This window comes from Mauremys reevesii, linkage group 14, assembly GCF_016161935.1.
Source record: "Mauremys reevesii isolate NIE-2019 linkage group 14, ASM1616193v1, whole genome shotgun sequence".
NCBI lineage: Eukaryota > Metazoa > Chordata > Testudines > Geoemydidae > Mauremys > Mauremys reevesii.
In genome coordinates this window covers 34,769,099-34,782,321 of record NC_052636.1, presented here as the reverse complement: position 1 = coordinate 34,782,321, position 13,223 = coordinate 34,769,099, and positions in this window count along the sequence as shown.

The following is a 13,223-nucleotide window of genomic DNA, read 5'->3' as shown; positions in this document are numbered from 1 at the left end:
GAGAGGGAGCCCTGGGGGATGTCTCTTGAACCCTGGAAGATCTGGAGGGCAAGAAAGGTAAGAAAAGTCCATGGCCTGTCACTAGCAAATAATGGCCACCCTGGATCCACCCCAGAAGTGGCTGCATCTTAGCACAGGGGGAATCAACCCCTCACAGAGGCCATTTGCTATGGGGTTTGGGATACTTCTGGACCCACACTGCACTCAGAGTGACCTCCTCATCCCGTGCCAGCTGGAGAAAAGAAAAGGGTCCAGCCAACTCTCCCGTTACCAGCTGGGAACCACTGAGCCCCAAACAGGGGGAGGCCTCTGGCCTTAATGTGTATTAAAGATGTGGCTGGTCTCTTTCATCAGCAAACATTTTAACACAGATAAAGGGGGGGGGGGAGAAATGGTTCTCAAAGGAGAGGGGAAAGATCAACACTGGGAAATTTAACCCCCTGCAACCTCCAGGATGGACAGTGATTCAGGGCAACAGGTTTCCTCTAAGAAAGGAGAAGTTGCTGGGATTGAGAGACACGGGGAACAGCCCCAAACATGAAAGGATTTTTAATTGACATTTGATAACGTAGAAGTGAAAGAGAAAGGGTGGAAATCTGAGAGATTTTGGCTCTATTTTTGCAAATAATAGAGAGGAAAGTGGAAAATCAAAGGGATTTTATATCAGTTTATATCTGATGTGCAGTAAAATGTCAGTGTTTCACATCAGTATTTGTTAAATGAATAGAGAGGAAATGGGCAACATTTGCAAACATTTTATATCCATGTTCAAGAAGCTGAGAAAAGGGGTAAATCTGAGATTTTTTTTATTTTATAATTAGAGAGACGGGGAAATCTCAGGGCATATTCAATTAGAAACAGACAACTAGAGAGAAGTGGGGCAAACGTTTAGGGTATTTTATATCAACCTTTGAGATGTGCAGAGAAAACGTGTCACGACCTGCAACTGGAGGTGGAAAATCAGACTCCTGGAGAGACCAGGGGAAATGGGGAGACAGGAGAGCGGCTCGTTGGCGGGGAAAGGGCGAATCTCCCGGATTTTACAGCCCGGGTGAGACACTGAGCGAGAAAAGGGGCAGAACTGGAGAGAATTTGTATCGGGGGCGAGAGGCAAGTGGCACCAACAGGGACAGGAGCCAATTAACCCCCCTCGCCCCGCGTCCCCCCCCAGCTCCAGCTTTTCCCCCCAGGGACCCCCCGCCGGGCTCCCCCCCATCCCAGCGGGGGGGGCGGATCCTGCTGCGGCTCCGCTGGGGCCGAGGCGGCTCCGCTGGGGCCGAGGCGGTTCCGAGGCTTCTCCCGGGTTCCCCGGGGCAGAGTCACGTGCCCGCCCCCCCGGGGTCTCTCACTCACCGGGGCAGGGGCGGGCAGAGAGGCTCCAACGGCCCCGCGCGAGCCAGGCAGAGCCGCAGCTGCCCGCGCGCGTTTGCAGCTCGGCTTGGTCTCTCCCCCCAACGTCACTTCCGGTCCAGGGAGAGTCAGGAACTACATCTCCCAGCCTGCCCCGGGGCCGTTTCCGCCCTCTCCAGCCCAGGTAAGGGAAGGTTTCAGCAGGTAAAATCGCGCATGCTCCGTGCGAGCCCCGTTCGGGGCGGGAGAACAAAGCTTCTGCTGCCGCCTCCGCGTGAGCCGGGCCCGGCGGGGAGGACCTGGGAGTGAGGGGCTGTCGGGGGAAGGTCAGTGGGACGCGGGGGTGTTGAACTGTCTCTGGGCAGCCAGGAAATTCCCGGTGGGCGGGGGAAGGGGGCCGGGGGGTTAATTGGCTCCTGTCCCTGTTGGTGCCACTTGCCTCTCGCCCCCGATACAAATTCTCTCCAGTTCTGCCCCTTTTCTCGCTCAGTGTCTCACCCGGGCTGTAAAATCCGGGGAGATTCGCCCCTTTCCCCGCCAACGAGCCGCTCTCCCGTCTCCCCCATTTCCCCCTGGTCTCTCCAGGAGTCTGATTTTCCACCTCCAGTTGCAGGTCCTGACACGTTTTTTCTGCAGATCAACATTTGCCCCACTTCTCTCTAGTTGTTTGTTTCTAATTGAACATGCCCTGAGATTTCCCCCCCCCCTTTCTCTCTAATTATAAAATACCAATAAAATCTCAGATTTGCCCCTTTTCTCAGCTTCTTGAACATGGATATAAAATGTTTGCAAATGTTGCCCATTTCCTCTCTATTCATTTAACAAATACTGATGTGAAACACTGACATTTTACTGCACATCAGATATAAACTGATATAAAATCCCTTTGATTTTCCACTTTCCTCTCTATTATTTGCAAAAATAGAGCCAAAATCTCTCAGATTTCCACCCTTTCTCTTTCAGTTCTACGTTATCATCAAATATCAATTAAAAATCCTTTCATGTTTGGAGCTGTTCCCCATGTTTCTCAATCCCAGCAACTTCTCTTTTCTTAGAGGAAACCTGTTGCCCTGAATCATTCTCCATCCTGGAGGTTGCAGGGGGTTAAATTTCCCAGTGTTGATCTTTCCCCTGTCCTTTGAGAGCCATTTCTTCCCCCCCTTTATCTCTGTTAAAATGTTTGCCGAAGAAAGAGACCAGCCACATCTTTAATACACATCACAGCTCAAGGCCTCCCCCTGTTTGGGGCTCAGTGGTCCCCAGCTGGTAACGGGAGAGTTGGCTGGACCCTTTTCTTTTCTCCAGCTGGCACGGGATGAGGAGGTCACTCTGAGTGCAGTGTGGGTCCAGAAGTATCCCAAACCCCATGACAAATGGTCTCTGTGAGAGGTTGATTCCCACAGTGCTAAGATGTAGCCACCTCTGGGGTGGATCCAGGGGGCCATTATTTGCTAGTGACAGGCCATGGACATTTCTTACCTATTTTGTCCCTCCAGGCCTTCCATACTCCTGTTCAAGAGACATCCCCCAGGGCGCCCTCTGCCTGTGTGACTGGCCAGCAGGGGGCGGTGGTCACTTTCTATCCACTTCTCAGGCACTGTCAGGTAACAGTGTTGCACTGGGGGAAGGGGTGTCTGTGTGGGGAGATTTCAGCTGGAGCTGAAGGGGTGTTGTGGTAGTGGGAGTTGTTTAGGTGACTGGGCAGGTGGGACCCTAATCAAATTGGTGGGTTCTGGAGGTCTGGGGGGGTTGGTTCTGATGTGCCCAGCCCTGAGGCTTTGGGTCCTGGAGTTGGGTGTCGCTGTTGGCTGCAGAACAGCAGGGGTGGGCGTCTCTTGGGGAGGCGGGACAGGGGGTTAGAGGGAGCCTGGTGCTGTGCCAGGGGCTCTGTCTGGGCTTCCCCCGCAGACTCCTGGGATCGCTGCCCTGCCCAGTGCACAGGGGTGGGGGGGGGGGGGAGCGGAGCTCTGGCACTAGCTCAGGGGATGCCAGGCAAGCAAAGTGAAGGGTCCCACTGAAAAGCATCAGGGCAGAGGAGGGGGTCCCAGACAAACGACATGGCAGATCCTGCTGGAAATCAGGGGGGTGTCCTAGGCAGGCAGTGAGGGACTGAGTTCCTGACTGAGTCCCTGGCTGCTGGGGGCACTTGGTGGGGGGAACCCTTTGGGATTCCCAACCTGGCAATCATGGTCTGGTGGGGCTTCCCTGGCCAGTGGGGCTTTGAGGGGTATCTGGGGTCCCTGGCCAGGGATTCTGGGAGCTGTGTCCCAGGGAATATCTGGTGGGACCCTGGCTAGGGGGTGTCTGTTGCCCCTGGCTGTGGGGTCTGGGCTCTGGGTACTGGGGAGTGTCTGGAGGCTGCTACTAACCATGATCCTTCTCTCTGATCAACTTGTGTCAGAGTCCTGGCTCCAAGCACTGCTGGGCATTCCCCAGTCACATGCCCTGTCACTGTGATAACTTTCTATCCACTTATCAGTCACTGTTAGTGTGAAATCACAGATTTTGCTTTTCTCCTCTTTTGAAAACTGCAGGAACTTTTGGTTCAGTTTAGAAAATTGTGCCCCCCAATCCTTGTCCTAGATCTGGGGTATGAGGAGGTGGGAAGGGGGTCAGCACTGCCACACGATGGTCTCTTCCACAGCATTCTGGACTCATTCTTTCTGAAATCTGGTTTCATTGAGACCAATGTTAATCCAGAGTCACTGTATGGAAGGACAAGGAGTGACTCCAGGTGGACAGTGGGACAAATGAGATCAGCGGTTCTCCCTGTCAGGAGGGGCTCTCATTAGCTGCTCTCCTTAGAGAGCTAAAGGAGGGAATCTGCTCAAACGCTCTGTCCCTCTCTGCTCAGGATACTGGGGTTCAGCTTCCTGGGTCAGATGCTGCAGCCTCCATAGTGATCTGGGAGACCAGGCTTAGCAGCTGCTGCTCCCCCAGCAGGGTTCTGTGCTGGGAAGTGACCTGAATTAAAGCTGCTTCCCTGCCCGGCCCAGGGGATGACTTTCTCTAGCTGGTCCTAGCCCCCTAGGGCAGCCCTGGGCCCTGTTAATACTAAATTCTGAGCCAGAGTCTCCAGGTAACTGAAAGAAACGAAGGGAAAATGCTGGGGTCTGGCCTTAAAATGACTCCACACAAACAGACCCCCCCCCCTCATTTCTCATCCAATTAACAATTGCAGGAGCAAATCCAGCCATGGGGGAGCAAACTACCCAGGAATGGGACTTTCCTACCAGATGGGCAGGGAGAGGGGAAAAGGAGATAGAAGGAGAAAGAGAGACTGAAAGGGGCTGTGGGAGAGAAGAGTTTGGAGAGAGATTTCCAGATCTCTAATCTGCCCAGACAGATGTATTACTGCACCCTGGGTAGAGTCACTTTCCGGTGGAAAAGATGAGAATCAGACAGAGGAAAATCCAGTTCCTGAGTCCATATCCCTCCTGCTGGGGTGTGGCTGCCGTGCGGTCAGTGTCTGAGGGGATCTCCCACAGTGACTCCTTTGGTTCTGCTTTTTTCTAGCCTTGTGTTCAGAGACTTTGTTACGGGGTGAGGGGAGGGAGAAGGGAGGTTAAAAATGTGTCTGTGGGCTTAGCCTGGCAGGAGAGGCCAGGTCTACACTGTACAAAGAGATCAAGCCTTTCTCAGCATGGCAGACTCCAGGGTGCCTGTCTGCAGGGAAAGGGCCTGGGGGAATCATGCTGTGAAATGTATTAAAGCCTGTTCTGAAACCTTCACAACTGCCCTTCTCGCCCTGCCAGGCTGCAGAATAACGTCCATGTTTCGCTCCAGTTCATCCCGTCCTCTCGTTGGACAGGGGAGAGAAATGGCTGCAGAGGAGCCAGTTCAGGTAGGTATTATCAGGGGGTTGCTGGTGGGTTCCTCCAGCGGGGGAGAGGGACAGCAAATACGTGGGAGATGGGAAGGTTTGCACAGGCTGGTTTGGAGGTTGCAGTCTGGTTTGCAGGAATGCACAGGGTGGAGAAAGGGAGGAGGACAGGGGTGTGCTAACCCTGCTGGGATTTATTTAATATGTGGCCTAGATCTAGGAACAGACCCAGGAGGTTCGGAGGTGGAAATGCTCTAGTTTGTGGAGCAGTAAATAACCCCGCTGCGTGGGGCTGGGAAAACTGACCAGACTCATAGTGCTGGAGCCCGACCTGACTAACCAGCGGCTGCTGTGAGATATGAAGGGGGCACCCACCAGTGAGGCTTAGGGGAGATTCCCCTCCCTTCACATCCAGCTCTTCAGAATGGGGAGGGTGTTGGGCTTCCTACCAGGAGCTGTCCCTGACCCTGCTAGGGCTCCATCTCCTGAATCAGTCAGTGGCTAGTAGATGTGTGATGGCTCTGCTGGGAGAGAGGAGGGCTCTCGCTTCGCCCCCTCCCCCTGGTGTTTCCTGGATGCTCTGAGCAGGGTGGGGGTGGGACTCTGACTGCAATCCACCCAGAGTTTCTGTTTGGCTCCTGTCCTCCATGTATAGGGGGGCTGTGAGTGGGGCAGCAGTTACTGAGTGTTAGACTCTTGCTCTTTCAGGGGCCGGTGACCTTCGAGGAGGTGGCTGTTTACTTCACCAGGGAAGAGTGGGCTCTGCTGGACCCCACTCAGAGAGCCCTCTACAGGGATGTCATGCAGGAGAACTATGAGACTGTGACCTCGCTGGGTCAGGGTTCCTGTCCCCTCTGTTCTTGGAAGGGAAAGAAGGGACATGGTTCACGGCAGCCCCCCAATGCCACCTCTACTCTGCCCTGTTTCAGCATCACCCCAATATGCCAGTGACACACACGCTACCAGAGACCCTCCCCTGCTGCAGAACACTTTGGGAACAGAGCACAGGAGCCGTGTCGCACAGTGTCAAATATCTCCTGTTTCCTCAAGTAAAACTGAGGGTTAGGAGCGGCTGTTGAGGAGGATGAAAGGCCCAGGGAAGGAGAGCTGTCAATGGGAGCAGAGGAAACCTTCCCATAGTTGGGACCGTCCTCCCAGATGGTGTTGGGGTAACCTCTTGTACTGAGGTTACCCCAGGCATTAAGAAAAGGCAGCCATTAGTAATGGGAGATTTGATCATTAGAAACAAGGATAGCTGGGTTTGTGATGACTGGGAGAACTGTATGGTGACGTGCCTGCTTGGTATAAAGGTTGCTGATTTCTCAAGGCATCTAGATAGATTTATCTGTAGTGCTGGGGAGGAGCCGGTGGTCGTGGTACATGTAGGCACCAATGACATATGGAACGGTAGGTGAGACGTCCTGGAGGCCAAATTGAGTCTGCAAGGAAAGAGGCTGAAATCTGGGACCTCTATGGTGGCATTCTCAGAAAAGCTTCCAGTTCCACGCACAGGGCCAGGTAGGCAGGCAGAGCTTCAGAGTCTCAGTGGGTGGATGAGATGATGGTGTAGAGAGGAGGCGTTTAGATTGATTGATTAGGAACTGGGGAAACTTTGGGGATGGGGGAACCTATACAGGAAGGATGAGCTCCACCTAAACCAACGTGGAACCAGACTGCTGGCACTTAACATTAAAAAGGTTACAGAGCAGTTTTAAACTAAGAGATGGGGGAAAGCCAATGGCTGCAGAGGAGCTCCTGGATCGGACAGAGACTTGTCTTAGAGGAGAGACTAGTGATAGAGTTTCTAGTTCTAGTCCAGCAGAGAGGCTGGAAGAGGATAAAGTAGGGGCCAGATCAGACGAGAAGCATTCACACACACAAGAATCTGACTCATCAGAAAAGGGCAGACAAATAAACAGTGACAAGTTTTTCAAGTGCTTGTACACAAATGCTAGAAGTCTAAATAATAGGATGGGTGAATTAGAGTGCCTCGTGTTAAAGGAGAATATTGACATAATAGGCATCACAGAAACCTGGTGGAGTGAGGACAATCAATGGGACACAATCATTTCAGGGTACAAAGTATATCGGAAGGACAGAGCAGGTCATAAGAACGGCCATACCGGGTCAGACCAAAGGTCCATCCAGCCCAGTATCTCTCTACCGATAGTGGCCAATGCCAGGTTTCCCAGAGGGAGTGAACCTAACAGGCAATGATCAAGTGATCTCTCTCCTACCATCCATCTCCATCCTCTGACAAACAGAGGGTAGGGACACCATTCTTACCCATCCTGGCTAATAGCCATTTATGGACTTAGCCACCATCAATTTATCCAGTTCCCTTTTAAACATTGTTATAGTCCTAGCCTTCACAACCTCCTCAGGTAAGGAGTTCCACAAGTTGACTGTGCGCTGTGTGAAGAAGAACTTTCTTTTATTTGTTTTAAACCTGCTGCCTATTAATTTCATATGGTGACCCCTAGTTCTTGTATTATGGGAATAAGTAAATAACTTTTCCTTATCCACTTTCTCAACATGACTCATGATTTTATATACCTCTATCATATCCCCCCTTAGTCTTCTCTTTTCCAAGCTGAAGAGACCTAGTCTCTTTAAACTTTCCTCATATGGGACCCTCTCTAAACCCCTAATCATTTTAGTTGCCCTTTTCTGAACCTTTTCTAGTGCTAGAATATCTTTTGAGGTGAGACCACCACATCTGTAAACAGTATTCGAGACGTGGGTGTACCATGGATTTATATAAGGGCAATAATATATTCTCAGTCTTATTCTCTATCTCCTTTTTAATGATTCCTAACATCCTGTTTGCTTTTTTGACCACCTCTGCACACTGCGTGGACATCTTCAGAGAACTATCCACGATGACTCCAAGATCTTTTTTCCTGACTCGTTGTAGCTAAATTAGCCCCCATCATATTGTATGTATAGTTGGTTATTTTTTCCAAGGCTCTTACATAAATTATATTATTATGGGATAAGAGGGAAGATATTTTCATGGATTGAGAACTGGTTAAAAGACAAGGAACAAAGGGTAGGAATAAATGGTAAATTTTCAGAATGGAGAGGAGTGGTGTTCCCCAAGGGTCAGTCCTATGACCAATCGTATTCAACATATTCATAAATGATCTGGAGAAAGGTAAACTGTGAGGTGGCAAAGTTTGCAGATGATACTTGTGACGATGCAGTTCTGGTGGGACCCAACTGAGAGTGACAAATCGCTTAAAACAGGGTAGTTACAGCCCAAGGCTGGGATTTTTCCACCTCTAAGGCAAACCAAACCAGCCAGACAAAGAGGGCTTTGGTTTCACCCCACTGGTTAACCACAAGTCACACAAGCAATTTCCTTAGACACTCCAGTCTTCCAGTATCACCACCTGTGCACTCGTCCTGGGGAGGAATGGTTATGAAAACCAACACCCCAATAAAAGACAAAGGTTCTCTCGATCCCAAAGAATCAAGCCCCAGACCCAGGTCAATATACACATCAGATCTTACCCACAAATCATGCTGTTGCCAGTCCTTTAGAATCTAAAATCTAAAGGTTTATTCATAAAAGGAAAAAAGATAAAGATGAGAGCTAGAATTGGTTAAATGGAATCAATTACATGCAGTAATGGCAAAGTTCTTAGTTCAGGCTTGTAGCAGTGATGGAGTAAACTGCAGGTTCAAATCAAGACTCTGGAGTACATCCTCCTCTGGGATGGGTCAGTCAGTCCTTTGTTGAGAGCTTCAGTTTGTAGCAAAGTTCCTCCAGAGGTAAAAAGCAGGATTGAAAACAAGATGGAGATGAGGCATCAGCCTTTTATAGGCTTTTCGAGGTGTAAGAACACTTCTTTGGTTCTTACACCTTTGCTGTGGAAAATGACAGCAAAATGGAGTCTGGAGTCACATGGGCGAGTCCCTGCATACTTTGCTGAGTTACAAGGCGTATCTGCCTTCTCTCAATGGGTCGGTTGAATAGCTGATGAACCTTAATGGGCCATCAAGCAGGCTAAGCAGAGCTAACACCAACTTGTCTGGGATGTCTCCCAGAAGCACAGCATAAGTTTGAAATACACACAGGATAGAGCCAATACTCATAACTTCAACTACAAAATGATACATACATATAGACACCATAATTATAACCAGCAACCCATAACCTGGTCTTGGACACCTTAGATGACCCCCTGTACATAAGATTTGGTGCCACTACAGGACCTTGGTTGCAACCATGTTCTATATGGTCCCAGATTATATCAATAACGTCACAATACTAAACTGCTCAAGAAAGTTAAGACTAAAGCAAACTGTGACGAACTTCAAAAAGATCTCACAAAACTAAGTGACTGGGCAACAAAATGGCAAATGTGTATAAATGTCAAGTGATGCAGATTGGAAAAAATAACCCCAACTATACATACAATGTGATGGGGGCAAAATTAGGCTAATCAGGAAAAAGATCTTTTTGTCATTGTGGATAGTTCTCTGAAGACATCCAGCAGTGTGCAGCGGAAGTCAAAAAAGCAAACAGGATGTTAGGAATTATTTAGAAAGGGATAGACAGTAATACAGAGAATATCTTATTGCCCTTGTATAAATCAATGGAAATAACTAATTTAGACCCCATCATTTTATATGTATATTTAGGATTATGTTTGCCAATGGGCTGCAATATGTGTTATCCTGACATCTAGCACTGCTGAGATCCTGCATTCAATAATATCCCTGCCCTTCCTGTTCCCGTTCTCCACTGAGCCCCATGCTTATGTTTCCAGCTTCCCCAGGACTCTGTCTCTGGACCCATCTGTCAGCAAGAAGCAGTGCCAGGGAGACTTCGATTTCTGGGACGTGGATTTACTTTCTGTGTGTTTTAGGAGACTCTTTTACACTGCTCTACTGTGAGAGCAGCCACTCCTGGGCAGTTCACACGCAGTCTCCAGCATGTAACTCGCTCCCAGCTACACAGTATTGAGTGCTGCTAGTCAGTGACTCACAAATTACAGTACCCCACAGGAGAACCCCAGAAAATTCTCTGCTCCCAGACTTTCCCCAGAAATGTGCATCTTGCACTGTCCAGCACACTCCTGAACAATGGGAGCTCATATGAAATCTGTTGTTTCATCAGTGGAAAATGACATGCACCAGCCTTGTTATTCCAAATGGAGTTTCCAACACACTTTAATCCAAGCACACTGGTTTGATAAAAAAGGGAAACAAAATTATTAACTACTGAAAAAAAAGATTTGAAGTGACTACAAGTAATGAGGCATAAAAGTCAGAATTGTTTATGAAAGAAATTCAAGATAAAACACAAACTAATGTTTAACCTAACAAGCTAAAAGGGATTTAAAACAAATGTTTCTCTCACCATCTGCTGAGACAGGCTGGTTTTCCTTTCAGCCAGGACTCCCCCTAACCTGCCCCTGCCGCCCACATTCAGTTCTTCAGGAGTTGTCATGAGCAGAGGGAAAAGGGGGAGAGAGAGAGAGTCTCATGCATTTTCCTCACCTCTTTTTATAATTCAGTCCTTTGTACTAGAAATCACTTCAGTTCTCAGCTGAGTCATGGTGACAGGCTGTCATAGATACGAGCTTCAAGTGTCCCTATGATGGAATGTAAATGTCGTCACACCTTCCCCCTGGTGGAGAATGGCTATTTGACCAGCTGTTTGCCTTGCTGTCTCTGAGAAACTTAAGGTTAGGGCTGCAGCTTTTTCAGTAATATCATACTGTAAAATCTCATCACTTTCCATACAATGTTGCTACACAGTTTAACAGGAGGATATTCAGTAGATTATGTCTTTTCAAATGGTACCTAACAAGCCCTACAGTGATAAATGAAGGGAGGAGGGATCTCCCTTTTATAAACACCCAGCCAGCCAGTGGGCTGTAAAATCCCTGTTGGTGCGAGTTCTCTGCTTGCTCTACCTCTAAAGGGTTAACAAGCCAACAGGGTTTAAAAAAAAAAAGTATTGGGCACCTGACCAAAAGAGCCAATGGAAAGGCTAGAACTTTGTTAAATGTCTGTGTGTTCCCAACATATATATGGGTATTATATATTAATATTAATTATATTATATTATTTACATTAAACCTTCCTACTCCAACTCCCACACTGTCTGACTGAAGCAGGGGGTTTTTATCACCTGACTGACTGCTGGTGCTCTAATTGGCTTCAGGTGCTCCAGTTAATCTGTAGCAAAACTTCCTCCCCTTGCAGAGAATAAGGCTCCCTGCTAACACTCTCCTGCTGTCCTCTGGCCATGCTGTATCACAATACCAATATGATGAAATTGCAATGAATCGTGCTATATATGCCATGTAAGGAGTCAGTGAAAATGTTATGAGTTTCCAAGTATGATAATCTTGTTTCTATCTTTGTATTGTGAGTTACAGATATGTAGGGTATATCTGTATTCCAGACTTGTGCAGTGTTTCTGAGTGACACCCCCAGACATATTGGCATCAGCGCTGCCCAGCCTGTTCGATGGCCCAGCCAGGGTCACCAGCCATACAATGAACCCATGGAAAGGATTAAGGGGATACACCTATTGAGTCAGCAAGACATGCAGGGTTATGCCTGTTGTGGCAAATTGCCGGCACTATTATGATGGGTCTCGTGCTTTCTCTTCTTGGGGGGGGGAGGGGTTCAGGCACCATTTCTTGCCCTGAATGGGAATATTAACTGCCCCACTAGTGTCCTAGAGGAGGGGAGTGGAGAGGGAGGGACCTGGGCCCACCCTCTACTCCAGGTCCCAGCCCAGGGGCCCTGAGGTTAGTGGTGAACCACTTGAACTGATGGTTCCTTCCCCCGGGCTACTTCCCGCTCCCACCCTTCAGCTTGTGGGGGCTTCCTGCCCTCCCTCTGTACAAGCCAGGTGCCCCTTACCTAGGGTCTTGGACTTCTTAGCCCATTGCAGCACTTCTCCAAACTTTCCTCTGCTTCCCTTCAAACTGTTCTCTGCTCCAATACCAATCCTTCTGCTCCAGCTCCTTCCCTGTCTGATTAGAGCAAGGGTCTTTATCAAGTGACTGACTGCAGGTGCTCTAATTGGCTTCAGGTGCTCTAGTTCATCTATAGCAAACTTTCTTCCCTCTGCAGGGAAAAAGGCTCCCTTCTAACCCTCTCCAGCTGCCCTCTGGCCATGCTGTATTGCACTGTGTACTGAGAACTCCAAGGCTTTTCCATGCCATGTGCTGTGAAGCTTGTGTTTGGGACACAGGAATTAGAATCCACTTGGCAAAAGGAATATAAAGGGCAGCTGCATCATCTCCATTTTGTCTTCAATTCCTCTTCCTACCTCTGGAGCAACTTCTCTACAAACTGAAGGCTTGAACAAAGGAGTGAATAATGTGGATGTTTACCAGAGAGCCGTTCAAGCCAGAAACTCACCAATACTGCTAAGAACCAGATGTATAGATTTCTGAATGTGTCTGACTGCTTTCCCATTTAACAACTCCCTATTTCTTTCTTTTATAATAAACCTTTAGTTTAGATGCTTTCTTGCTTATAAACCTTTAGTTTAGATGCCAACAAATGGCTGGCATCGTAGTATTTTGAGTATGATCCAAACCTATACTGACCTGGTAATGTGGCTGACTCTGGGGTCAGAAGAACACTTTGTTTATGTGAGCAGAGTTTTTAAATAACCTCTCACTGTGCTGGACCTAGGTGCTGATTAGGAGCCAGAGAACTGGAATGCAATAAAGGGGGCCGTGTGATTTCTTTTTTCAGTTTCTCGATAACCAGTGTGGGGGATCAGAAGCACAGTTGGTGACTGGTTGGTGAGTTTAACTTCCGTGTTAACCACCAGTTTCGGGAGCCTTTGCTCTCCCTTTTTCAGCCTGCCCTGGTCTTGGCATTTTCAGTGAGGACCAGCCCAGGCACACTGGGTCACACTAAGTATTAAAGTTAAATTAATAGAATGTTTTTTATGAGAACGTTTTATGAAATCAATGGAACCCCTTTGTTTTCTTTCTTCTGAGCAGGGTTTCCATTTTCCAAACCTGATGTGATCTCCCAGCTGGAACAAGGGGAAGAGCCATGG